Here is a 26,349-nt window from a genome sequence, read left to right as displayed (position 1 = left end):
ACTGAGATAACGTAGACTAAAGTGAACTATCTAAACACTCAGAGTCCTTTACCTCACTGAGCTGTAGTTATCAGCCTCTCAGTCTGACTGGAGAGGACTCTCCTCCACATCATTGTAGAAACATCTTCTTCTTCCGTTAGAGCAGCTAGCACCAGATACTAATAACAACAGCGCGTACCGGTGCACCCTACCTTTCTCCCTCACTCCCACGATCACTCGCACTTTGGCTGTGAGCTGCGGTTGCCAGATAAGCCAACATCCCCCATTTTCATCACTTACAGCGCCCATCGTATAGGGCAAATGAAAAGTGTAACCGTGATGAAAAGGGTGTTACATTTACTTAATTATGAATGTTGTTACATCAAGGCCGAACATTAGGATGAGCACCAACAGTACAAAAAAAAAAATAATTCTCCCAGAGCTGTCAGCGCAGCGCCTCCCTAGATCTGGCGCCCTAGGCGAACATCTATAACGCCAGTGCGACGGGCCGGCCCTGGTCTCAGGTTACGCTGTGAAGTGTAGGTACAACCATAGATATATAAACACGTGTTTATATATATATAAACCATAGATATATAAACCATAGATATATATATATATATATATATAAACCATAGATATATATATATATATCTCTATCATAATATATATATCTCTCTCTCTCTCCATCTCTCTATACTCTCTCTCTCTCTCTCTCTCTCTCTCTATCTCTCTCTCTCTCTCTCCCTCTCTCTCGCTCTCTCTCTTCTCTCTCTCTCTCGCTCTCTCTCGCTCTCTCTCTCTCTCTCTCTCTCTCTCTCTCGCTCTCTCTTCTCTCTCTCTCTCTCTCTCGCTCTCTCTCTCTCTCTCTCTCTCTCCTCTCTCTCTCTCTCTCTCTCTCTCCCCCCTCGCTCTCTCTCTCTCTCTCTTATCTCGGCCTTTTTTTCCTCACCTTGCCGATAACACTTGGCTCTGCTGCGGCCGTTTCTCTGTCTGCAGTCACCACTCTCTGTACACGAGCAATGTCCCGCCCACAGCGCTATCTGATAGGCTAGTACTGAAGTGTCAATCAACACTGAAGATTTTCCAGGCGGGAGCCAGCCATAGAGGCGGGACCTTCTCAGATTACAGGCAGGTGCGAAGAACGCAGACACAGACAGAGGCAAGCAGCAGCGCTGAGCGGCGGAGCCATACATGTGTTTTGAAGGTAAATCAGTTGAAAGCCGAAGTTCAATAAACATCCCAATCCCCTATGCTGAAGTTACAAAAACAGCACAATCTATTGATCCAATTCTATCAGCTTCCCAGTTACACAGGGACGCGGGAAGTCAGTCAGCGTGCAGCGTCTCGCAGCGGAACTGTGGTGCGGAGGGGGGGCTGCGAGTGAAGCCTCGCAGTTTTTCAGGTTGATATGTGAAGCTCATTAGCTAATGTATTTAGCAAATGTTTAGCAAAATATTAGAAGTGAGGCTACTAGTCTAACGTTAGGTCTACTGTAATAGCCTCACTTTTAATAGTTTGCAAAACATTAGCTAGCACTAGTGTTTTGCAGTTGCTAGCAGTTTATTGGGATTTTATGCTAGACAGACAGGCATTGGTTTGATATAATAAATTAAGCATTATTGTTAGTTAAGCATGTCAGCCTGCAGCCCCACTTCTTGTCTCTCTCTAACTCATAGCAGATGGCTGCACTAAAGAAAAGGGCACAGAGAGGAAACCAGTTGTAAGATGTTTAAAAGTTCATTAAACATAATATAGGCTATGCTTAAATGCATTTCAACACCAAGATTTTCTGATTTTACTGCAAATGTATATCGGTTCCAAATATCGGTTATCGGTCTCCTTGATTACTAATAATCGGTATCGGCCTTGAAAAAGCCATATCGGTCGATCCCTAATTGTTAGTGCCAGCAGATCTGCCCTTTCGGCAATCAATGTGGACAAGTTAATCTTTCTTTAAAAAAACATGAAAATACAATGACAAGCAAGTCATAATGTCAACTGGCTGCTTAGGTACTAGTACAGTACAGTTCAAAAAACAGATTATTTCAGTTCATCGAAATGCTGCACCTTAATGTTATTTTATTTTAATCTTGTATTTATTTGAGTGAATACATTATTCACAGTTTAATAATAATTAAAAAAAAAAATATATATATATATGTTATGTTTTGTGATAATTTGTTCTGCTGTACCGAAAACGTACTGAACCGAACCGTGACCTAAAAACCAGTGGAGCAGTGTGGGTTTTATATTAACAGTTACACATGTTTCAAAACGTGAAGTGTAACAACTGCAGTTTGCCTGCCTGTCAGAATGACAAAGATTCTCAGTGAAGCACAAGCCCATGTTTCTCACTACATTGTAAGTACAACTTATTCAAAAGATCAGTTCAGTGTCTTAGTGTTATTGCATGCTGTTAAAATTGGTTTGCCATGAATTTAGTGATGGATTGTAAACATTTGAAATGTAGCATTTAAGTGTTTTTCAGGTTGTTGTTTTAATGAATCAGACACCGATGGTGCAGCGCTGTACTGTACCTCTTTATATAGGCTTTTTCCCCTAACAAATTGTTTTTGCGCTGATCAGGGGGTACTTGGCTGCATTTCTTTTTCAAAGGGGGTACATTATTGAAAAAAGTTTGAGAACCACTGTAGTAGTCAGTAGATTTTTAGGGGGGGTGGGGGTTAAGCAGTGAGATGTTCTTGTGCACAAGAGGATAGAGGCGAGAGAGTCAGGCTGGAGGACAGAGCCAGATTAAACTAATGAGAGTGAACAAGCAGAGGACAATTGGGATGGGAGCTGCTAATTAACCCCTCGGTGAAGGGGAGCCGGCGCGGTAAGCTTCCAGGAAGAAAGACTGAGCATAGGAGCCTACACAAACCTCGCCCTTGGTTTCTTCCCAAAATATAACTTATCTGTTCTGGTTTTCAGCTCAATACATTACATATACAGTACAAAGTACATATTGTACAGGGAGTCAGAACAGAAAAAGATATAAGACATAGTTAAATCCAGTACAAAAATAAGTGTTCAGTAAAAAACATTTGGTAATTGTATAATGTGAATTCAAAAATAACAAATGCCGTACTGTAGTGGCAATATTTGAATTATCATTTTCTAGAGGACGCACAGCAAAGGCAATAACATGCCAATGGTTACTGATGATCGTTTCATTAGCAGATTTCTCTATGGAATACAATGCTTTTTCCCCCCTGCCATTATGAGATTTAGGTGTATATTTTGCTCCAAGCTTTAGACAACGCAAAAAATTATATGGACGAATCAACACAGATAAACCCAGCTGCTTGAATGTACTGTCTATTGCGTTAGCAGTGTGTAAGTGTTGTGGGAAAATGGGGCTGCACAAATCTCGAGAAAAATAACAGATTGCAAATATGTTTGACTGCTATGAAAATTGCAAGAATAACCATTTTTGAAATATATATTTACATAATCATTGAAAAAATATATCAAAATGTTGATCTGTACCAAACAAGGATATTATTATTATATTTTCACATACTTTGCCTTTAGCAAATATTGCGCTTGCTTTGATTTGGATATGACGCTAGTCCTAATTGCAGTTTGATAACATTCCGATAAAAAACAAGTGATTGAAAAATCCTTACTGATAAAAAGGTAGGGGTAGAGGGGCTTAATAATTTACGCCCTCCTGCTTGGATACAGCTGCCCCTCCCCTCGTCTTTATGAAGGCTGAATCTCGTCTCCCTTGTCTGATTGTTCCGGCTACCTCGCCTCTGTCGGATCTTCTACATTCGAAAGCTTTAAGATGCCATTACGGTTGTGGTTTATTAGCTACTCCTAGAAACATAAATCACAAGCAGGATGTCGTTTTTTCTTAACAGTCCATGACAGTACTTTGCTTCGGATACTCTGTCAGGGTGCAGCCTCCACCCTTATACGAGTGCATAGCCTCTCTGAGTAGGCGTTTCCTTTTTCAGGGTGTTTCCTTAGCTGAGCTCGTCTCTCTTCCCTTTGTCAAAACATTCAGCGGATGTGGCGACAGCACACACACACTTTACAAATACACTCTGTGGTTTCTGTTACTACCATTGCACTTGCCAGTGTCCATTGGGGCTTTCAACCAGGCTGTGCAATCAGCTGCGTTACAATAAGACGCTACACAGGACATCCTGACAGGCAAGCTCATGCTAACAGACAAATGTAGGGATGAAATCAGTGAGGAGGGTGAAGCATCAGCAGGAGGCGCTGTGTGTGGGGCTGCAACACGAGAGGATAGGCTGGCACTTCACACACAATTAGGTCAGTCTGACTTAGATTAGCCTAGCACATGCTGGTAAACAAATAATCAGCACTGACAATGCAAAGAGCTGAGTGTGCAGAGTGAAGATGCCATGACACGAGTCACTTTACTGGGCTATTGAACAATTAATTAAAGAGGGAAGCTATAGGTAAGCACCAGTAACCACTAGTATTATTACTATATACACCAGAGGTGGGACCAAGTCATTGTTTTGCAAGTCCGAGTCAAGTCTCAAGTCTTTGCGCTCAAGTCAGAGTCAAGTCTCAAGTCAGGATGGGAAAGTTCAAGTCAAGTCCAAGTCCTAAACTTTGACAAAACGAGTCTTAAACAAGTCCTTATGTGCTTTTCAACAAATGTAATGACAACCATCAACAGAATAATACTTAATAATAAAACTGCTCTTTTTTTAGTCACATTAATAATTTAATAATCCATTTTCTCTCTGCTGGTAAAGTTACATGTTTTTTTCTATTTGAAGAGGGATCAGTAAGGTAAGGCTACCGTGACGGTTTGATTCAGAAGGAGTTTAATGGATAAGATCCCTGATGTTGAGGTGGACCAGAATGTTTATTTCCACTGTGTACAACATGTTATAAGGGACCCACAATCTATCTTTATGCAAGAGATAATGTGCAGCGAGGCGGTCTCTATGGGGAAAAGAACACCTGCATCTAGATCCAGGTGGTACTTTAACTATATTTTGATAATACTTTTGTAGTTTTACTTGAGTAACATTTTGAATGCAGGACTTTTTATTGTAACCGAGTATTCCTACACTCTGGTACTTTTACTCAAGTACAAGATCTGAACTTCTCCCACCTCTGACAATAAATCCTGAGTGGTTACCAAAAAGAAAAAACCCTGCTCGGAAGGTTATTTTCATTTTACAAATCCTGCACTCAGCTTTGCTTTCTCAAATATCATTGAAATGTCGCCAGATGCTGCTTCTTTTTTCGCAAATTTCTTGAATTTTTTCGGCGAGCTTGCATTTAAATCCGGTTCCTCGTCTTCCCGTCGCTCTGTGTAGCTGGCCTGTACCACTACACCTGCTGTTTTTGGAGCGTCTGCCCCCCACCCTTCTTTCACATAATGGTATGATCCTAGTGTGTCCTCGCATACGATTGGCCGCATGGTGGCTCAGCAAAAATAAAGCCCCGCCCCTGCGGCATCTCTCGATCGGCGTGTTGGAGACCTCTGAATTAAATTATCAAGTCACCTCAAGTCAGAAGGCTCAAGTCCCGAGTCATTGGTGTTCAAATCCAAGTTGAGTCGCAAGTGTTGTGATTTTGTCAAGTCGAGTCCGAAGTCATCAAATTGGTGACTCGAGTCCTAGTCATGTGACTCGAGTCCACACCTCTGCTATATACATACATTTCTAAATAATATTAGTGTACATAAGTGTAAGCGTTTAATAAATGTAATATTTAAAGTGTTTTGAATAAGTACATAACAAAAATAATATACTTGCAAAATGAAATGAAGGTGACACATCCCCTTTAAGATATAACCAATGCTAACTTATATATTTAACGTGTGTAATGTTATGTTAGCAGGGGGTTTTTTACAAATAAACCCATATCCATCACTTTAAACCCAGCCAATACACTCTTAGAATATAACAGGCGACTTTTTCTCACAAAAACATGAGGTTGACAGTGATCTGCTTTGTATAATGCATGTGGTTTAAAAATGAAGGCTGTTTGAAAGAGCATGGTCAGTGTTTCAGCACAAGCCTGTGAAAACAAATATCATCTGTGAGCATCCTTGAAAAAGTCGAGATTTGAAACTCAGATGCAAAGCAGATTTATGCGATGCTTTCAAATGTTGTTTTTTTAAACCAATGGTCACTCACATTGTACCTAAGTCGAAGCCTGAATGGTGAAATGGCAGATCGCTCTAAAAACGCTATTCCTGGCTTACAATGGGACTGCACTTTCAGGTCTTGATGCAACTGGAATGGCTTTGAGAAAAAGCACTCGGTCTGGAGACAAGCTACCCTGTTTCTTCTTCTCTACCTCTATCTTTCCATCCAGCGGAAGAAAACTCTCTGCAATATTTAAAAGCATTCTTCCACCTCTGGTGCACTCTCACTTTGAGTTGAGCACCTACAGTCTTACTTGAAGTGAAGTTTCACCCACTGACAAGTTCTAACTGGCTACATGATCAGTCAAAGTAACGTCAAATATATAGGCTAACAATTAAATATATTATCAATGCATTAACTTTGGGGTTGGAAAGATGATGGAACCTTAATTCCTTAAACCTTTCTTCCTTGATTTACTGTATCCCAATATGAAAGTGCTCTCATTTTAATCTAAGCAAGTAAACAGAATGAGAACACTCCTGATTGAAATATTATCTTAGGTCAGTTTCAATTTCCCATGTTTACAGATGTCCTATTTTGACAGCCGTTACTAGTGCAACACAGAGGCAAAGTGATATATGTGCTAGTGTCTTTTCTTTTTTTGTCTAGTCGTTGGGTGAGGGTCCAGATAAGTGCTAGGGGGAAGTGATGCATGGTAAATGTAGCTGAACACACAACCAGGTCACGAAGAAGGCAGGAACAAGGGGGCTGATGATGCAGTAATAGAAGATGGAAGGAGATTGCTCCTGGACATTTCTTAAAAGCCTTATCCAATCTTACTCACTTTGTCCTTCTCTCCAGCACTTTCTGTGGCTTTTCCACCAAATAGGAGGAAACTACAGCACCAAGAAGGAGGTTATGAATGCTTACCCTGTCTGTATGGCTAGTAGTGTTGCGCGGTGTACCGATACTTGAAAGGTACCGCGATACCCTGTCGTTAAAAACGTTACGATTCCTCCGTTTCATTAGTATCGGTACTTTAAGAATGACGGGGAAAAGTACTCCGGAAGAAAGCGCTGTTTTAATAAGAGCCGTGTGTGTTCAGCGCTCTGCTTCCACTCCCTGCACTGCAGCCGTGCCTGCAGTCCCTCCCCTTTCTCGTGCACGCGCTAGCTGCCAGAGCATGTGAGAAAACGAGAAGCATGGCTGCAAGTGGGAGTGCAACTGCCGCTGCAAGTGGGAGTGCAACTGCCGCTGCGCCTCGGCTTGTTGACAAAAAAGACGCCAGAAGCGAAATGTCGAAGTACTTTAGCTATATCTCTGACATTGAGGGCAAGCCTACGGACACCACGAGGCCTGTCTGTCACATGACATGTTTTAGATCCCTGCAAACCAAGGGAGCCAACACATCAGACTTGGCTAAGCACCCGCCGACCGGCATCCAGAGCTGTTTAAAGAATTTAAAGACAGACAGGTTAGCGAATGTGATAGATAACATAATTACATCATGCTCAAACCCATGCCCTCAAATCTAAGTCAAACAAGGGTAATTTATTTTGTGACAAACGAACGTTTTCGTAGTTTGACGAGGCAATTAATGGCAATGATAACTGTCTAATATGCTATCTTTTAACATATTAAAGGTGGAGTAGGTAATTTTGGAGAAACCAGCTCGAGTGCACTAGAATTTGAAAATACACAGCTGGAAGAAATCTGCTACTTCCTTACAGAGCCCCTCCTCCAACACACACGAACGCGCACATGACCAATGAGGGCACGAGATAAGTTTGTGCACAGATGGAAGGCTGACAGGCAGGTAGGCCATCCAGTTATTTTAGCCGGGCCGGCTAAAATGATTGGTCGTGCTTTTTACAGTACTACGGCTTCCACAGATGACATTTTTTTATGGATTTTTTGTCAAAGCATTTAAGATATTCATTGCTATCTGGATGTTAAGAGCATTCCATGGAATATAACAAAAAGTGTATCTCGAGCCGGTTTCTCAAACTTACCTACCCCCCACCTTTAATGTACCATTACATGTTAATAAAATATAAAGTTAACTATCAAAGAAATCACATAAACTCAAGTATAAAGAAGAGACCATGTTGTAAGAAAACACTTAACAGATAAACTACAATTGTATTGATCATGAAAATAATAAAAGAAAAGTATCGAAAAATAATCGGAATCGCAATTCTTGACTTGGTATCGGTATCGAAACCAAAATGTTGGTATCGTGACAACACTAATGGCTAGTATCACTATGAATACATATCGTGTAGGATGTTTTAAGGGTGGCGTCAGAAAGACAAGGGTTTTGATACCAGTACACAATCTAACTGAATTACACAGGTCAGCTTCGGCGGGTACATTTTACCAAATATATTTCAAATTCTTGGAACATAGTTATGTTTGAAATGATTATTTTGATGAACATTGAGATCAAGATTATTTATTAGATTTAAATAAGATTACTCCTCCATGTGCTACGTTCCTGCTAATGTTTAAATCCTTGAATCAGAATATGACCAAATGTATCTATCACATTCATTTTTGTTTTCTTAAAGGGGTGCATTCATTTTAAACGTCAGTATCGTGGATGAGTATGTAACCTCATTTGGGGAAGCCAAAATTGTGTTTTTAATTCAAATTTGATCAATTGCGCTGGACCGCAAGTGATTTTTTATAGAGTGTTTTTCTGGTAACATGTTAAATGCATACTTTCATCCATAACTATTGCTTTGAATAGGTTTTACTGCAATATTCTAAAAAGCACAGCCACAAGACAACATGCCATTGATATGGAGGAATGTTCAGCGCTAAACACAGTCCCTTCCTGAATGTATGGGAAACTACATTTTTATTTTTTTTATTTATCCTTTATTTATCCAGGAATGTCCCATTGAGATACAAGATCTCTTCTTCCAGGGAGTCCTGACAAAGTACATCACCATAAATGTTATTTAAGATGTCAGAGTGCCCTGATAATGTGTGCGATGATTAGCACTGTGCCACATACTGGCAACTCCTCATAATGACATACCGGGAGCAAAGGTGGACAAACTACGGCTTATTCCTTTAATCACTGTCTAACGAGGAGGTGGAATTCAAATCCTTATGGGTCTCAACAAGAATGGCTGAACTGAGAATGAATAGCCTTGGGCCCCATAACCCATTTTGCTCCATTGAAAGTGGGGCAAAATCCTAAGGCTACAAATGTATGCATAAGCTGACACAGTTCTGATCACGATGTTCCATTCAATTTGGGTGCACAATTCATGTTAAGTACATTTGAGATTGTGTTTTACTTGAAGAGGCTTCCTTAACGTTTCCCTGAATAGTTTTGGGACAAATGTGATACCTTCCATTCTAATGTAAACTGAGTGGATGCTTTCAGTATTCAGCTATTTGTGGCAATTCAACATATGGCCACTGAAACATCCATACAGGACCAACACAGAAGAATGACACATGCATTAACGAAATAGCCGACATACATTTTCCTTAGATGCTTTCAATCTATGTGATATAATTTCAGTCCATTGAAGCCTCATGGATCAGTGGGGGGTGAAGGACTGCCTTTAGAAAAAAAGCATTTTATGACACAAAAACCTTTCCACATCAGCGGGTTTGAAGCCAGAGGCAATGAGTGTATGGTGAAACCCTTGCATTTCCTGAACAGCAGTCAAAGTACCTAATAAGTAAGATGGTGTACTGGCAATCACAATTCACAGTAACATAGCTTCTTTTATTGAAAGGTACTTAGCAATGCATTGCTGACCTTGTGGTTCTTTCTGGATGTTGCACTTCTGGTCGCCAATTAATGCGACAACAGATAAACATTGGCAACGGCCACAAGCAAATGTCATTTTAGTTGTCAATAGACAGATGGAGGTCGAATAGGTGAAAATTTGATGATGCCGATGTTCAGATAGTATATTGAAGCTTCCTTCCATGGCATAAACGCTTTGCCAAATTGTACAAGTACTGTTTAGGTCAAATATGTCAAGACGTTTTGATAGTTGGAATCCAATAACTTCCTGTTGCCTTATTGTGCCAAACAAACTATTGTGTTTATGCTAGGGGTGTAACGGTTCACAAACATTTCGGTTCGGTACGTACCTCGGTTTTTGGTCACGGTTCGGTTCGGTACAGCAGAATTTTTTTTCACAAAACAAAACATATATTTTTATTATTAAACTGTGAATAATGTATTCACTCAAATAAATACAAATATAATAAAATAACATTAAGGTGCAGCATTTAGATGAACTGAAATAATCTGTATTTGAACTTTACTGTACAAGTACTCACAAACATAAACTATTAGTTTTGGGTTTTTAATTATTATTAAACTGTGAATATTCACTCAAATAAATACAAAAATATAATCAAATGAACATTAAGGTGCAGCATTTCGATTAACTGAAATTATCTGTATTTGAACTGTACTGTACTAGTACCTAAGCAGCCAGCTTGACATTAGGACTTGCTTGTCATTGTATTTTCATGTTGTTTAAAGAAAAATGAACTTTTCCACATTGCTGCTGAAAGGGCAGATCTGCTGGCACTAGCAATGTCTCCTGCTGTGGAGAAAACCCTCTCGCTAGGGACAGAGGTAGCAGATACAGCCAGGTAGCGCTTTGCTAACATGGCAACATAAGGATATTTGGCGTTTGTAATAGGCTTGGCTCGGGCTGAACTCTCTGCGAGTTGGTGGAGGCTTAAATGCTAATGGGAGTTGGGTTTGCACTTCAGTCTTTTGGTACCGGTGATATTCACGTTCGGGTGATGCCTTTTCAAGAGTGTGCAAGTTTGATGTATTGCCAGCCGCGTAACCAATTTTAGTTGAACAATGCCGACAAACAGCTTTGGTTTGGTCCACCTGTCTTTGTCCGTCATCCTTGTATGTAACTGCGAAACCAAAATGTTCCCAAACCGGAGACTTCAATGATGCTGGAGGATTTTTGAGCTCAACTTTATCTGCGTTCGCCATTAATTTCCGACAGTTCCTTAAATTACTGACTAAATTTGAACGCATCCCTCTGACCAGCTCTCATAGCATGCTCTCTCATCCAATGAAATGACTTGCTCGCTCTATGACGCGATGAGCCCAATGTGAGGAAATTACTCTGAATGCTGCGACGCAGCACCTGAGATTACTTCCACGAAGTTGTTCACGTTCTCAATTTTTTACGTTTAACGTTATATTCGTTCGGTACACACGTGTACCGAACCGAAGGGCCCGTACCGAATAATTTCGGTACGGGTACGTGTACCGTTACACCCCTAGTTTATGCGTATCGGTTGATTTTTAACCCCACTGGAAACTAGAGCAGGCTATTGAACCTCAATTTAAAAAGGCAAACTGACCACATTTTTTTTTAAACCCAATGATCTTTTGCTACATTGTTTGCTGACGCACACTGACACATGATAATTAAAGCTGCTTGCCACTCGGAAAGGCTCTTGCATTGAATGTCAGCAGACATAGAAATTAGGGATGCACGATATTGGTTTTTTGAAACAGATACCGATACCTTCCTGCTTCGCCACTAATTATTTTAACGCAATTAACGCATGTGTATTTTTTTACCTTGGCCGCCCCGTAGTTTCAGAGCGCATCGAGTTTAAAATACCATCTACAAGCTGATGCTGACAGCCCCGCTCCTGCCGCCCGCTTGTGGCAGACCACACTTCCACGCTCACCGGCAGGCACCGACTGGCCACCTGGAGGACCGGGAGGGTGTGTGTATGTGTGGTCCGAGCAAGCGAGAGAGAGACCTTACGTGCATTGTTGTTGTTAGCATCTGGTGCTAGCTAGCTGCGCTAACGGATATAAGGAGCTGTTTAAATGAAAACAGAGGAGCGACATTTCGCCACAACTGCGCCGAGCACTTGACTTGATGCAGGAAGCAGACAGCGGGACATTGTACGAAAAGTCAGCACACTCAGCAACATGATTGCAGCGTCCAGGCAGCTCCGGTTCGAGCATATGCCTTGAGTTGCACATAGCTCCAACGCGCGCGCGCAGACACACACACACACACACACACTTTGTATTGTATTATTGTCTTTGTACGCTTTTAACACACCATCGTAGCGATGGCGATGTTTCAGGTGACTGATCAGGTTCGAAGTATTAGGGAGCGCTGGATTTGTGAAGAACTCCCTCTTCCTAAACCACTAATACCACAGTACTGGCAAAACGGGAGGAGCAGAGTGAAAAACAAGCGCCCCTCATCCCAATCCACCCACACCGCAGTATTTTTTTCTTTTTTTTAACCCAAAAAATATATTGTATATTATCGGGGGCTATTAATACTGGTATCGGGTTTATCGGGATGACGTCATAATTCCTAATATCGGACCGATAATTATCGTGCATCCCTAATAGAAATGGATTGGTCTTTATAAAAAGGTAACACCAATTACCCAGCTTATAAGAACCTGCCCGCTAGCTCCGGCCATCCCTACTTAATAAATGTAATGTTTTTTTTTTGCATTTGATCATTTATGCCATTAATCTGTCTTTTCACATACATTCTTTATTCCCATACCTCTTTCAGCAAATCATTTAATTTGTTTTAATGTTTAAATAAAAATTATAAATTATTTGGCAAAGTAAGGCTTTCCAACGCAACTGTTCCACTATGACTTGAAATAAGCATGGGCTTCCTGCAAACATAACTAAGCTAGATGTGGAATTTGGATGAACTGTCCCTTTAACAGGGCACAATTTAACTGGTGCTCCCTCAATGTGGCTGCTTGCTGTGGGTAATGTCTGATGATTGGGGACATAACATCAATGAGACTGACAGTGGAGTTTAATTGATTGATTAGTGAAACATTCCATGATGCGGTGTGCTCTTACTAGACGGGGTGCATCGTTACTAGAAATATCAGGCATTGGCTATTGTAATGCAAGTGACACTTAACAGAGGACATGCTAGATGAAAACAAATATCTGACAATATAATTCCCTTTAAGCTGCTCTGTAATACAATCCTCTAAAAAGATAACTCTGGGCAACAGGGTTCAAGCTATATTGACAGGCTAGCACAAACAATGTCCGATTCTCTACAAATGTCATGAAAACCAATTAGAACTCCATGATAAAATAAAAATAAAAAGGTCATATACATTAACAAAAGGTATGTTTTGTGCTTGAGACAGCTGCACAACCAGCTTTTAATAGAGATAAACGAAGGAGTTAAATCAAAAAAGGGAAAGGAAAAGGAAGGTCAGGCTAGCCCAAAGCCAAAAGCATGACTTTATTTAAAACATAAAAAACACTCCTTTGATTGCATTAATAATCATCCCCCTCCCTTTTCTCTACAAGCTTCCAAGAGAGGAACAAGTATGTGTGGAAGAGTCACATGACAGTTAGCCCACTCTTTTGCTCAAGTGAGCCTTTCTTGCTTTAAAGAGGAAGAAAACTCAGTAATACTGACCAAACCTGAATCCTGAGATGATAGAGCAAGACAGCTCCACCATCTCGGGATTCAGGTTTGGTCACATTCTCCCTGTGGAAGTCAAATGTAAGGACTAAAATGTAAATAGAGAAACGGACTCCAATGGCAGCATGGCCGGCCACGCTGAGGTGCACATGCAAACCACTGCTAGGGTTTGTGATGGGCTTTCAGCAGGGTTACACTGTTTCTGAATGGTGACAGGCTTGTGTGTGGGTCACTCAGCTGCCCTGGTGCCACTTACTTTGACTATTCAAAACAGTGGCCAGGACCTTTTGGACAGTGTTGACATGCTATGTTTGCATAATAGCACCTACAGTCTAACTGTACACTGAGAAAATGTTAGGTAGAATTGTCTTTGTCATGTTGATCCCTGAGGATGAAAAAGCATAACAAAAACGCCAACATTTTTAGTGTGTTACTTACTTTACACGTTTTTTAGAAAAGTGTGGGACTAAAAGAAAATAATTCCGAATGCAATTTTGTCAGGTCTTGCCACAACCTTACTGGTACCCAACTGTGTCGTTTGTACATATTTATCATGCATGTGTACTGTACTATGCTTTGTTTAATACGTAATATTTGAGAAGACATGTGGTTGGTCATGTGGTCTGCGCAAAAGAGAATATGGGATTATTTGTCTCCATTAGAGTATTTCTGTAATGACACTGACATTGAGTTTTTAAGAGTATGTTCACACACTGAGTTGTATGGCTAAAGTCATAACAGTCAAACCGGTGAGTGCAGAACATTTGACGCCAGCAGTGGTTGTGGTTGCTCTGTAGGGGTGCAAACACTAATCGACTTAATCGATTAAATTGATGACCAAATTAGTTGACAACTAATTCAGTCGTCGATTCGTTGGTGGCGTCATCACGTGTGTTTACGCGCCGTTAAGCTCCAAACATTATCGGTCTTTTAATCAGTACTGGAGACATTTTAAAAATATATACGTCATATGTATTATTGCTACATAGACATTATATCGAAGTCTTAGTGTCGCCAACTCGTTTCTAATATGCAAAAAGACGAAAAAATGCGTCGAGACGAGATCTCTCAGTTTACACACACGCGGCTGCTACATGCAGCAACACACGGCGGGGATGGCGGCGAGAAGCGCTCCAAGGTGTGGTTAAATGTTACCCGTCTCGATGTGGACAATGCTCTTTGCCAATAGTGCAATAAGTGTTTAGCATGTAAGGGCGGTAACACGAGCAATTTGTCTAAACATTTAGCAAAAGTGCTCCACATTCAGACGGAGGAATGCACCGGGTTGGACTGTCTTTCTAGCGGCTCTGTAGCCCCATCCACGAGGAACGTTTTCCACGTCACGTGTTATGTATGCTAGCAGCAACACACGGAGTTAACTCCATTATACAAACATGGGTTAATGATTAGAGGTACAGTAACTGAGTATTTATTTTGTTAAAGTTTCAGCTATGTTTACAATTATGTTATCACATTATTTAATATGATTTGTTTAAAACATTGTTGTTTCTTTTGATGTGAAATATTATTTATTTTATTTAAATTAAAAGCAATGTTAATTTTGTTCAAAATGTGTTTATTTAATTTAATAATATATGTATTTTTGAATCAAGTATTCATCTTTATTGTCTTCATTGTTAGTTTCCACATGCCTAAAACAACCTCAAGCTAAATCTAAAAGTTGATGGCTAAATAAGAGCGCTTGAGAAATTGTGCAAGGCATAATAGTCCAGAATAGTCGATTAATCCTTTCATTAATCTATAGATTAATCGATTATCAAATTAGTCGTTTGTTGCAGCCCTATTGCTCTGGCAACACCATACTGTACATATATAATTTATAAAAAAAATGTCATTAAGCACCACTGTACTGTTGGTGTACTCGTATAAAAGCCACCAGTAAGCATTTAGCTTTGATACGGCAGATGATAGATTTACTAGCTTGCTAGCGAAACAGCAGTTAGCATAATTTCCAGTGCGTGCAAGATAGCGTGTGTGATTTGAGACAATACTACCCTGTCAAAATCCAACGACTATTCAAGTGAGTACATAGTGAACACAGTGCACTGCTATAACAGAAGTATCCCAATTGAGACACAGCACTGGTGTCATCCAGTGCAGGGTAGTGGGAGTGTTGGCGGGGTTATGCGCAATAGGGGGTAGCTTCTACAGTAAGGATGGCAGTGCACTACTGTACATTCGATCCAAATTGCCCTGTTCAAACAGGTCTGTGATCCCAAAAATTAAAAAAAGACCATGGTCTCAGGCCTCGACGTCAATCACTTCCCCAATTAACAATGCAATTGGTTAACATGTCATGGGATTAGTTTCACATTTGCGCATAAATGCATGCCAGACAAGTTGGGAAAAAGTCCATTAATCAAAGTGACAATTATACCATGATTGATGCCATATTCCACCGTTTCATCATCTAGGCCCACGAACATTACAACAAGTCATGGGTTCATTTTCGGTCTTCATTTAAACTCTAGCCAGGTCATCTTTAATTGCCCCTGTACAACCTTCACTATTTTTATATTTATTATGAATGAAAAAAACAAGTCAAAGGATAAAAGTTGAAACAGTTTGATGGTTTCCACTTGGCTTTCTCTCTATGTACTCTTTTTCCAAACCAACTATTTCGGACGAATAAGATTGAAAGACGAATTATAATGAATTTCCATTTCTAAGGTTCTTCAACATGTTGATTATAAAATGCTTATAACAATATAGTGTTTTAAATACAATACTCATGCAATGAATACTCATGCAATGAATGAAAATACATCAAGTTAATTTGTTCTGAATAAATGAACTACTTGCTCAGTCTCTCGTTTTTTCTTTTTTCTCACTTCCTTATGATTTGTTACAAAGTTATGCCATAACTAAACTGTAAGGTAAGTAATGTCCACTCCCAGTCCTAATCTTGGTACTATTGTCCTATTCTATGGGAACCAATTTTGTACAAAAGTTGTAGCAGCTTCTGTGTTTCACCAATCAGTCAGTGACACTCAGTAGAGCGAACATATTAGTTCCTGGGCCATTAGAAAGTTACTGCCTTTGCAGCAGGGTTGCAAATGGGCGGAACATTTCTGGTACATTTCTATGGAAGTTAAGCTGGGGAATTTTTGGAAATATTCCATATTGGAACTTTCCATGGGAATTATGTGAATTTATGGGGAACTAACTGGGAATTGAGGGTAATGTATATTGAATTGTATCATATCCAAGCATAAATATAAACATTTAGTTTTGTCATAAGGAAAACATCCATGCAAATGATACAATTAAAAAAACATGACATTTCAACAGATGTATTTGTAAGTAGCAGAACAAGTTTTAATTATTTTATTGAACAATCATTTGTTTCATTGAAGAACAAAAACATGAATGTTGAGTTAAATATTACTCATCCCCACAACCCACTCATTCAAAAATGAACAAAAATGCACCCCCCCATCCAAAAATCCCCACAATAAATCATCTGTGCATGTGATGGAGGAATGCACAGTGCCTGTAGGGGGTGTGGTCTCAATAGCCATGCAGTAAGCAGTGTGCTATGTGCATGTGATTGAGGAATGGCATGGATATTCAAGTGTACTTGAATGGCATCCGTTAGTTTTAGTCAGGATTATGCTAAAATATACTTTCCCCCAAATATATTTAAAATCCCTATGTAGAGCCAAACCTTCAATTTAGAAAATTCCCAGTTTGTATCTCTTTGAAAATTCCTGGAATTTTGCAACCCTAGTTGTGAGACAGGATGACTTGGCATGACACTAAATGTAGCTTCCAGTTAAGATGCAGGTACGGTCCCAAAATTGCCCCAAAAAAAGGCTTCATTGTTATTGAAAGATTTCCTGATGGGAAAGCTCTACAATCTTCTTTATGCCAGATGCCAATTTTCAGTTGTACTTTGTATTTCACGCATCAGCCCTCTCAAATCCAACAACTCCACTGTGTTCAAGTATAGAGTGACAGCCCTCCTGTTGTAAACTGTACTGGCATTTGCACTCTGTGCCAAATTTGAGTACAACTCATATACATTTTGTTTATTGGAGCCTATTGGCATATGGTTAAAAATAGCATGTGGACCTGCATCTGGTGGTAACTGTGCGTGTGTCAAACAGATGTGTTGTGTACATGCTGTGCACACAACTAATTAGGTCGGGGCAATAGGGGAGAAAATTGAATACCACGATAGTTAACAAACACCTGCATAACAAACAATATTTAAGGGTTGATTATTGGGATTTACCAAATATTTACACAATGAGATTATCTATAAAAAACTATTAGTAATATGGATATAATGACTGAGTGGGAAAACTCATAACAGCTAGAACAGGTCTTAAGTTCAGACAATTAAATCACTGTAATGTGAAGCAGTGTTTTACCACAAGGAAAGACAACACTTAGCATATTCTGAATATAAATGTAAGACAATATCAAAGTCCTTGTATCACATAAGGATACAACATTAGCACAACAGTTTAGAGGTCAACCTCTGCTGCCAGTAGATCAGGGGGTGCCCAACCGGTCGATCGCGGGGAGATTCCCAGTCGATCGCGAGATGTGTCTAAAAATAGAACAACAATATTCAGTTGTATCGTTAATGTCCTATACATAATCTTCCTGGGCCAGAATAATGCACTTGAACGGCATCAAAGCTTTGTGATTGGCCGGCGTTCCCCATGTGTCGGGGCGTGGCTTGTGGGCAGTGGGCACTAGTTCGCTGACGTTGTCCGTGTCAACAGGAGTGACAGTCCGCACACACACAACACCGCAAAAAGCCCCAAATATATCATTTTCACTCCGAGTGGGGAGGATGATTTTTGTTATCTATTCCAATTCAAAGTCCATCTGTCTCATCTGCAATGGCGAGCGTGGCTTTATCGAAGAAGGGTCTTTTAGGAGCGGCATTTCAAACAGTGCACAAACGCTACGAGACGGAATTCCCTCCTCATTCTGCCCTACGCTCCAAAAGGGGAGGGGCCTGATGAGGACAGCTAAATGCACCGCAGTCCATTTTCACCAGGCGCACCAACAAGAGCAAGGCTGCTACCAGAGCATCTTATCGTGTCAGTCACGTTCTTTGCAAACACAAGTCTTTCAAAGACTGCGAAGTTGTGAAAGAAGCATTTCCTGGAGGCTGCGACGCACTTTGGGGGACAAGTAAAAATAACAGTAGCATTTCAACAGGTTTTTGATACAATACAAACTCAAGTTCGATACCTTATTAATCAGCTGTAAGTTTTTAGTTTGTTTTGAACTTATTCATTATAATTATTGTACAAAAATGGTAATAAGAATGCAAACATTAAGATCTGTTCTGTTTTAAATTGATTATTAGTCTATTATCAATTCAGGTTAAGAAGCTAGTGTTGCCTTGCATCCTATTTTAAAAAGGCAGTTATTTGTATACTCTACTAAAATGCAACACAAAAAAAGGTTTTGTTCTATTAATTTAGTCTTTTTTATTGCACCTTTGGCAGCAGATTCTGAGTAGCTTCAGATCTGAGTTGTCTATTAATAATTTATACTTTTGTAGCAACACTATAATATATATATATATATAATGCAAAGAAAGGGTTCAGAGTATTTTCTTTTTTCCTGTGTCATATGTGGCAGCACTGTTCAATTGCTTCTTGAAAACATTACCCACTGTAGTATGTGACGTGGAATAAACTCCAACTCTGTATCAACAACACTGTTGTGAACGTCAGTTAAATACTTGTATGTGTGTAGATTAGAAAGAGGTAAGATAAAGGATCTGCAGTATTTATGAAGTATTAATCGTACATAGGTCAGTTTATACAAGTAGAAGTGTGTCAGTAAGGGCTACGCCTCTCTATTTGGACTGGTAGATCTCAGCAGACTGGCAACTTAAAAGTAGCTCTCGGTTCAAAAAAGGTTGGGCACCCCTGCAGTAGATCTTTAAACACTACTAATGTTACAGCTTATGATTAAGGCACTGTTAAAAAGACAATTTAGCAACAAAAAGCTACATTTATACCACCTTTAGCCTAATTTGCTTACGGATGTGTAACACACCCTGATGAAACGTTTTCAGTTGTGTTCTGTAGGAAATTAAGCCAGTAGAGAAGGAAAAAGGATTCCGACTGCTAAACCACAATACATCAGACGAAAGAGTAAAGTAATGGGAGCCATAATGCAGAGACCACCACTAATGGACCATTTCAATTCAGATACAAGAAGAAGCTAGTTGATGAAGACACCATTGTGGATAAAGAGAGCTACGCCTTCAGGAGTACAGAACAATGGATTAGCAAAGGCCAATGGATTAGCAGAAAGGCTGTCATGGCATTTTTTTGTTTGACAGAAAAGAGTGTTGTGGCACTTAACCTACATATGGATGTAGCGATGTCCAAAATGTAGTTTGATACCAATGCCGGAGAAATGTCAGGATTCTTGATACTAATAAGATATTGATGGAAATAAAACGTAATCTTCGAACTGAAGAGTAGGTGAACTCTAAATTCACTACGTTTTCTAGCCAAAAACTAGATTTTGGTTAAGCTACATTGAACACAATGTAAAAAGGCTAAAATTGACCTACGGCTCATAAAATATGGACATGCGAGCATGAAAACACCATAATGCAACTCTTGTAGTCTCTGTTGACCTGCTGTTAAGCGGTAACAGCTAATGTTAACTATCTCTCTTTCTACCCATGTCAACATAGATTGGTTGATCGAAAACTGTAGCATCTTACGGGAAATAATGTGCATCCCCTGGATAGGAGGATAGCAAGTTTACTGTGTCCCAGACACATTCTCTATTAGGGCAACAGAAAGCCTGTCGTGTCAAAAAACCCTGACAGTACTACAGGGCACTAAAGTACTGGTAATCTGCAGAAAAACATGGCCAATAAAAACAAGAACGTTTACCGCCTGAAGCAGCACCATCCGATAATGCCTAAAGAGCTAAAACAATGTCATAAAAACACTGGGGATTCAGAAAAACATTATTTTGTTAATATTGTTTTTTCCGATGACAATAGACACATTTTCTTTAAATGGCATGAAGTGTAGTTGAAATGCGTAATAACAAATTAGGAAATCAACTAAAGAATGTGACACTCATGATATGAGCGCATACCAGTCACATATTCTGAGCAAACTAGATGACATTAGAGCATCCGTGAACTCTACACACTGATACATGGTAGAGATTAGGGCACTACATTTACCTTACTATTTGTATGGAGTAAACTGCACTATAGTAAAAAGTTGAGTATGCATGTACTCTTTAAACTTGTATTTGTGCGTTTCGTATCCTAAGTAAAGAAAAATCAGTGCTATCACTGACCAAAGCCTCATAATCCCAAAGAGTGAAATCCACAGACTAAGATTTTAATCCCATTATTATTCTGCGTTCGCAGATTAAACTGAAATCAGCGGGATGAAAAATCCTTTTTATTAAACACAAAGATCCCCCAGTGCAAAAGGCTAATGACTCAGGTTTTAACACACATGGTCATTATCTTGTGTTGACACGCATCCCACTGACCCAGGGACAAATGTATTTCAGACACGCATAACTGCCATGAAGGCTTTCAGATAGACTTGTCATACACCACTTGTATCATCCAATAAAGATCAATACAATTTTATGGAAAAGCCTGCAGATTATGCCTTTACGGTCCACCAGGGTCAAACACATTCTGGGTGTCAGGGCAGTGTGGGTCATATCCATGTCACAAAAGATGATTAACAATAAATAGTACAATATTTGATACCTACTTAAATAGGTATATATAGGTTGTTCTAAAACATCTTAAGTGCTGGACCAATGAATTCATAAAACTAAATAAAATAATGACATAACTAGTCTTAAATTAAAAAAGACAGGGGACATCAGCTGTTAGAGTTGTATTTTGGCTCGCCAAATATAATTAGGTAATTCAGTGGCATTGCAAATATGCACAATTTCCACAATTACAAACTGATAAATAAATAATAGAAATACTTATATATACTGTGTCAGAAGAAATGCTGACTTTTTATGAACATCATTGAATAACTGTTACATGTATGTTTTCAAGTGTTATAAAGTGAAAAAGAAAAAAGGGAAAATCACTGCACTTGGATCTGAGTAAAGCTTTTACTCTGGATATACAATGTACATGTAACAATCTATTATTTAATTATAACTGTGTTTACTAATCCAGATTGAGAACATAATGTCAAATTACCCAAAGGTGTGGTTACATGTGTTGACAAATAAATTAAGTTGAATATTAAAATCAAATGTTTATTTATTTTTTTACCATACAATGATGTGTTATAGTTGTTATGTTCCCTGGTATACTAATGTTCAGTCAAGATGTACAACACCCCTTTCCCACCATGTTGTCCTGTATCTGAGGTGCACATATCCGAATCATCCGACCAGAAATCTCGTCAGTTTTAAAAACGTTTAAAATGCAAACACTCTGTACTTTTTTACGACGGGGAAACCAAATAAATCTAGTCTGACAATCCCGAACCCATCCGATGCTCGGCATCTGTCTCCCTCAGTGTGAGAAAAAGCGGTGATGAAAAAGGCTTTGAACGCCATCTTGTTCATTGCAGCTGCTTGGGCCCTGAATACAGGAACCCATTCATTCGAGGAGGCGGAGGGAGGGGGGCACACTGGCAAAATGAATTCATCTTTGTGAACCAGTAAATACAAATAGCTCTTTTAAGAAACACCAAACATTTCCTGTAAACTAATAGAAATGTGTTACATCCCGTAATGAATTCTTCAGATGCCATTTACTTAGAAGTGCTGCTGGTCAATAACTTGAAAGTGGGAGGCTACATCTTGCCTCGGTGCTACAGGAGGCTCAGCTCGGCTTCATGCGACAGCACAATTGCCTCTTTGCTAAACTACGTTTTGAAATATTTACCACATAATAAAAGTATCCGTACTCCTCTTTCTACATAAACACTTTATGCTGGCAAGCTTAATAGTATTAAAGGCTTCGTCGAGGCTGTTTTCCGGGCTCCAGCTGAGACACTGGAGCAGCGCGGCCCGGTGGGCAATGGTTACTGTAGCTGCTAACAACTCGCCCTGCAACACACCCGTGATCGAGATAAACAGATTGTCCAAAATCCAATTAGACCATCTCGTTTCACATCATTAAAGAAGAAGTTCAAATTAAGGTCGATCAGAGTGTTTGTAAACCGACGCTGGGCTTAACACTCGTGAAACTAAAATGGCTATTGCCCCTATCACAGCAGAGCTTATTGTCGTTTTTTTCTTCAATGCGATCTTAAATCGCTGTTTCCGCTTTGCAATAAATGCACAAAATCATATTTATGCATTGAGAATTACGGGGGAAATTCGCCCTAACGAATTATCCATTTCCTTTTCAGCACTATGGGTGGATGACTAGGTGGCTCAATGCAGACTAAATGTGGGAATGTTAACATATAGCTGTGACATAGGCCACAGAATAATCCATGATGGTTTGGTTTCGATTCACTAAATTAAACGCCGTTAGTTCAACAACCCCATTTAAAACATGGCCTTTCAAATGAATGTCCAAAGCTGAAACATTCGGCATTACGTAAATAATTTCAGAAAGGGAAATACCAACGCTTCAGTGCACGAATTTTACATAAAAGCGGCATTCAACAACAACACCGTTCGTATTTACTACGGGTAGAGGCAAATTGTTCTGGCTGCCATGTTCCCAGTATACACAACCCAGATCGGCCATACCAGGCTGCAAACGTAGGCTGCGGCCACTGCTGGATAACTTGTATGGACTGGCTACGGAATAGTGGGGGTGGTAGTGATTCTGCTGGTGAAGTAGCCATTTTTAGACTCCCTTCGTTGTCATTTGCATGATGCTACCATTTCCAACATGAGAGGAAGTAAATCCAAAGTATGTTTGTAGTTATGCAAGTATGAGAAGTTGCAACTTTCTAATCACCCTCCTCGAACAGCTCGGCTAGGAGTTAGTCAACAATAAACTGAGAGTAGCAAATGTGCGACCAATTAGCTTACCAGGTAATCAGAAGCTATCGATAGAGTAGAGATGTGAACTGTGGGCCGACATAGAGAGCCAATATGCTGGTGATGATTGGGCTCAATATAACGTGTTTAGTAAGCCCTGACTTTAAATATTGTTCGGGCAAAAGGACTACTAATATATTTCAACAACGAGATCTTAGGGGGGGAATATACCCGGACGTAGGAGAGGGGTGCTGGCTAACCTACCGAGCTGTCATCAACTAACCTTCTAATTAACATTAGCACTGGGCATTAACCACCAGCTTAGATTAAATAATTACATTTAAAAGCTACTAACTATGGTTCCGGTGAATTGACATCTGGGGTTAACGCAGTGCGTTAAGTTTCTCTAACAGTGACCCCCACCCACTCTCTTGGCAGCAACGACCAGCTAGCATCAGGCTAACGGCAGCTAACTGTAACGGAGGAGCCACTCAGCCCAGTTTAACCCCTTTCGTTCATCCTCCCTACTCGATAGGCTACAGCACACATTTAATGCATTTCCTGAAGCGTTATTAAAAATATCAGCAAATATCCTTACCCGCTTTCAGTCGAGGGTATCCGTTGTTTATATCACATTGACTGGAAACCGCAAAATCTTGTCTCTCCGCCCAGGCGCTAAGATTTAGCTAGTTTAGCTACCGAGGAGCGGCACTCCCCGAACCCAGTTTTTGACCCGCCGAGAAGGGAGACACACCGGCACAGAGACAAGGCGGTGTTCACCCAGATAGACCTTTCACGAGTCCCGTGTGAGCGTTCTTCCGTTTCAACGCAAATTTCCAACTCAAGCAAAAATCCCTTCTTGTCTTTCCCACCGTCGTCGTCCCTCTTTTTTCTTCCTTCACGCCAGGATCTCAGTCGCTTCTTCCTCCGGCCATCAAACAGCAGAGATGGGCGCGGTAACCCTGCACTCATGTCTGGGAAACCCCACGTTACGGCAGCGTCACAACGTACGCCGAAGGGTCGGCGACCAACAGATCAGGAAATACTGCCATTTTTGGTAGCACCAATAACCTAAATAACATTTACCTGCCAAAAACACAGCTTTTATTCAAACAAATTAGATCATTTAAAGTGTTAAGATCTAATTTCACGCGATAATAAATATGTATCATGCTCAAGTTGGTTAAAACAACAGCCTTTCCACACCCTAGTCATTGTTTATGCCAGTGGTTCTGATACTGTGGCTTACAAAACTCCACAGGTACTTGTGTTTACTTTCATTATAATTTGCAAGAAACTATAATATTTAGGAATGACTTTTGTATACTAGTTTGTTTTACCAATAGTATACATTCATCCATTTCACAACATAAACTCTAAAGTCGAAAACAAACATGAAACCCTGTGATTTGTGATGGACCTAAAGTAAGTGTGTATTTCATGTCAGTAAGACCACCACTACATTAAGCCAGCAACAGTCTCATTTGCAAACCAAAGCAGATTGTGCTACACATTTGACTATGGAAGTGTTATTTCCTGCAGTGTGCATGGCTAAATGCAAAACACATATACACTACAAGTATGTTCACTATTAACGAGAGTTCAGTCTACTATTTATTATTTTTGATATCAAGAAATAATTGCTAATTTATGAAAGATATTTCAAAGATAATCCACATAATTTCCCTCTACACTGGACTGATGATACATCCTTTATAAACCTTTACACTCACCAGTCGCTTTGGTCAAAATGGGCTGGCAATGGAAGTTTTTGTTGACAAGAAATTTGCCATACTTTATGGTGTATGAACTGATGTCCCTGTGTACTATACTAAGAAGTCACTGGGGATTTTCCTCCAGCGCTTAGTGTTTATGGGTGGGCCATCACTGCAGCACAGAGATGACTTGATCATTATTATCACCAGTAGTCTAGGTAGAGTGCTCTGAGGAGGGGTTAATGCTCAGTGGGTTAAGTCGTTACTTGGAGACGTGGAACACTTTAGGGTCCACCGGGACAACAAAGTGTGTATGGGCTTGGTCCGATGGGGGAAAACAAAAGCATCATCAGCTATGGTTGGGATGAAGAACGCTCCTGAGAGAGAGACAATGTTCTGTCTACAGTAGCCCAGCATTAAAGGATGTGTACTGTTTGTGCCTGATCTGTTTCGCTTGTCTCTTGACATCCACATTTTGCAGATAAAATAATGGATATATGCACTCTATAAAATCCTGCGTCACGAACAATTGCTAGGGGTTCATGGCGAATTCTGTAAACCTCAAAATTGTAGGATGAAACAAATTGCTTTCTAACAGTTCTCTTCTTTGGGATGGTCTGTATCCCATGTTAATGTACCAAAGACAGACCTTTCACATATTAACTGTCAGAATATAAGATAGTATAATGTATACTTTCTAAAAAATTATGTTAATTGTCTGTAACTGAAACGCTAAACATGTGATTTTCTGCCAGTAGGAGTATCTAAATTAAAACAAAACAAAAGATGGAGTTAGGTGGCGCCGTAAAGTAGCGTGGGGTGTTACAATAAAATATGACTTTACTGTCAGATCAAGTCTAAAAATGTTCTTGCAAAACAGTGACTCCACTTGCTACATCAACAAGGTAAGCAAGGAAACAGACATCTAACACAACATTACAATGACTAAAGACAATATGTACAAGACCCTTTATTGTACATTTGGACAGGCATTACACTCTGTATTCATTTTAAGGACTGACTGGTGCACAATAGCGGTGCACCAGTCAGTCCTGATGGCCAAAAGTTCTTAATTTTAACCTTATTAAAGACTGGAATCTTGAATTTGTCGATTTGATAGTTGGAATAAAT

The 26,349-nt window shown here is 39.9% G+C and overlaps 1 protein-coding gene across 2 annotated transcripts in view; it reads right to left on the bottom strand.

Moving 5' to 3' along the window:
* Positions 1–24,489, bottom strand: part of gnb1a (guanine nucleotide binding protein (G protein), beta polypeptide 1a) — a 44,659-nt gene extending 20,170 nt beyond the window's left edge. The window contains exon 1 of one of the 2 annotated variants that reach the window (XM_034086323.2): positions 24,102–24,489. The gene's annotated coding sequence lies outside the window, so the exon portion shown is untranslated. Of the gene's footprint in view, positions 1–18,039; positions 18,104–24,101 lie in introns of those variants that run through there. The other variant, XM_034086324.2, reaches the window with a different exon arrangement.
* Between the last annotated feature and the right edge of the window lie 1,860 nt (positions 24,490–26,349).

Source organism: Pseudochaenichthys georgianus, chromosome 7, assembly GCF_902827115.2.
Source record: "Pseudochaenichthys georgianus chromosome 7, fPseGeo1.2, whole genome shotgun sequence".
Classification (NCBI taxonomy): domain Eukaryota; kingdom Metazoa; phylum Chordata; class Actinopteri; order Perciformes; family Channichthyidae; genus Pseudochaenichthys; species Pseudochaenichthys georgianus.
This window is presented reverse-complemented; position numbering and strand designations above follow the sequence as displayed.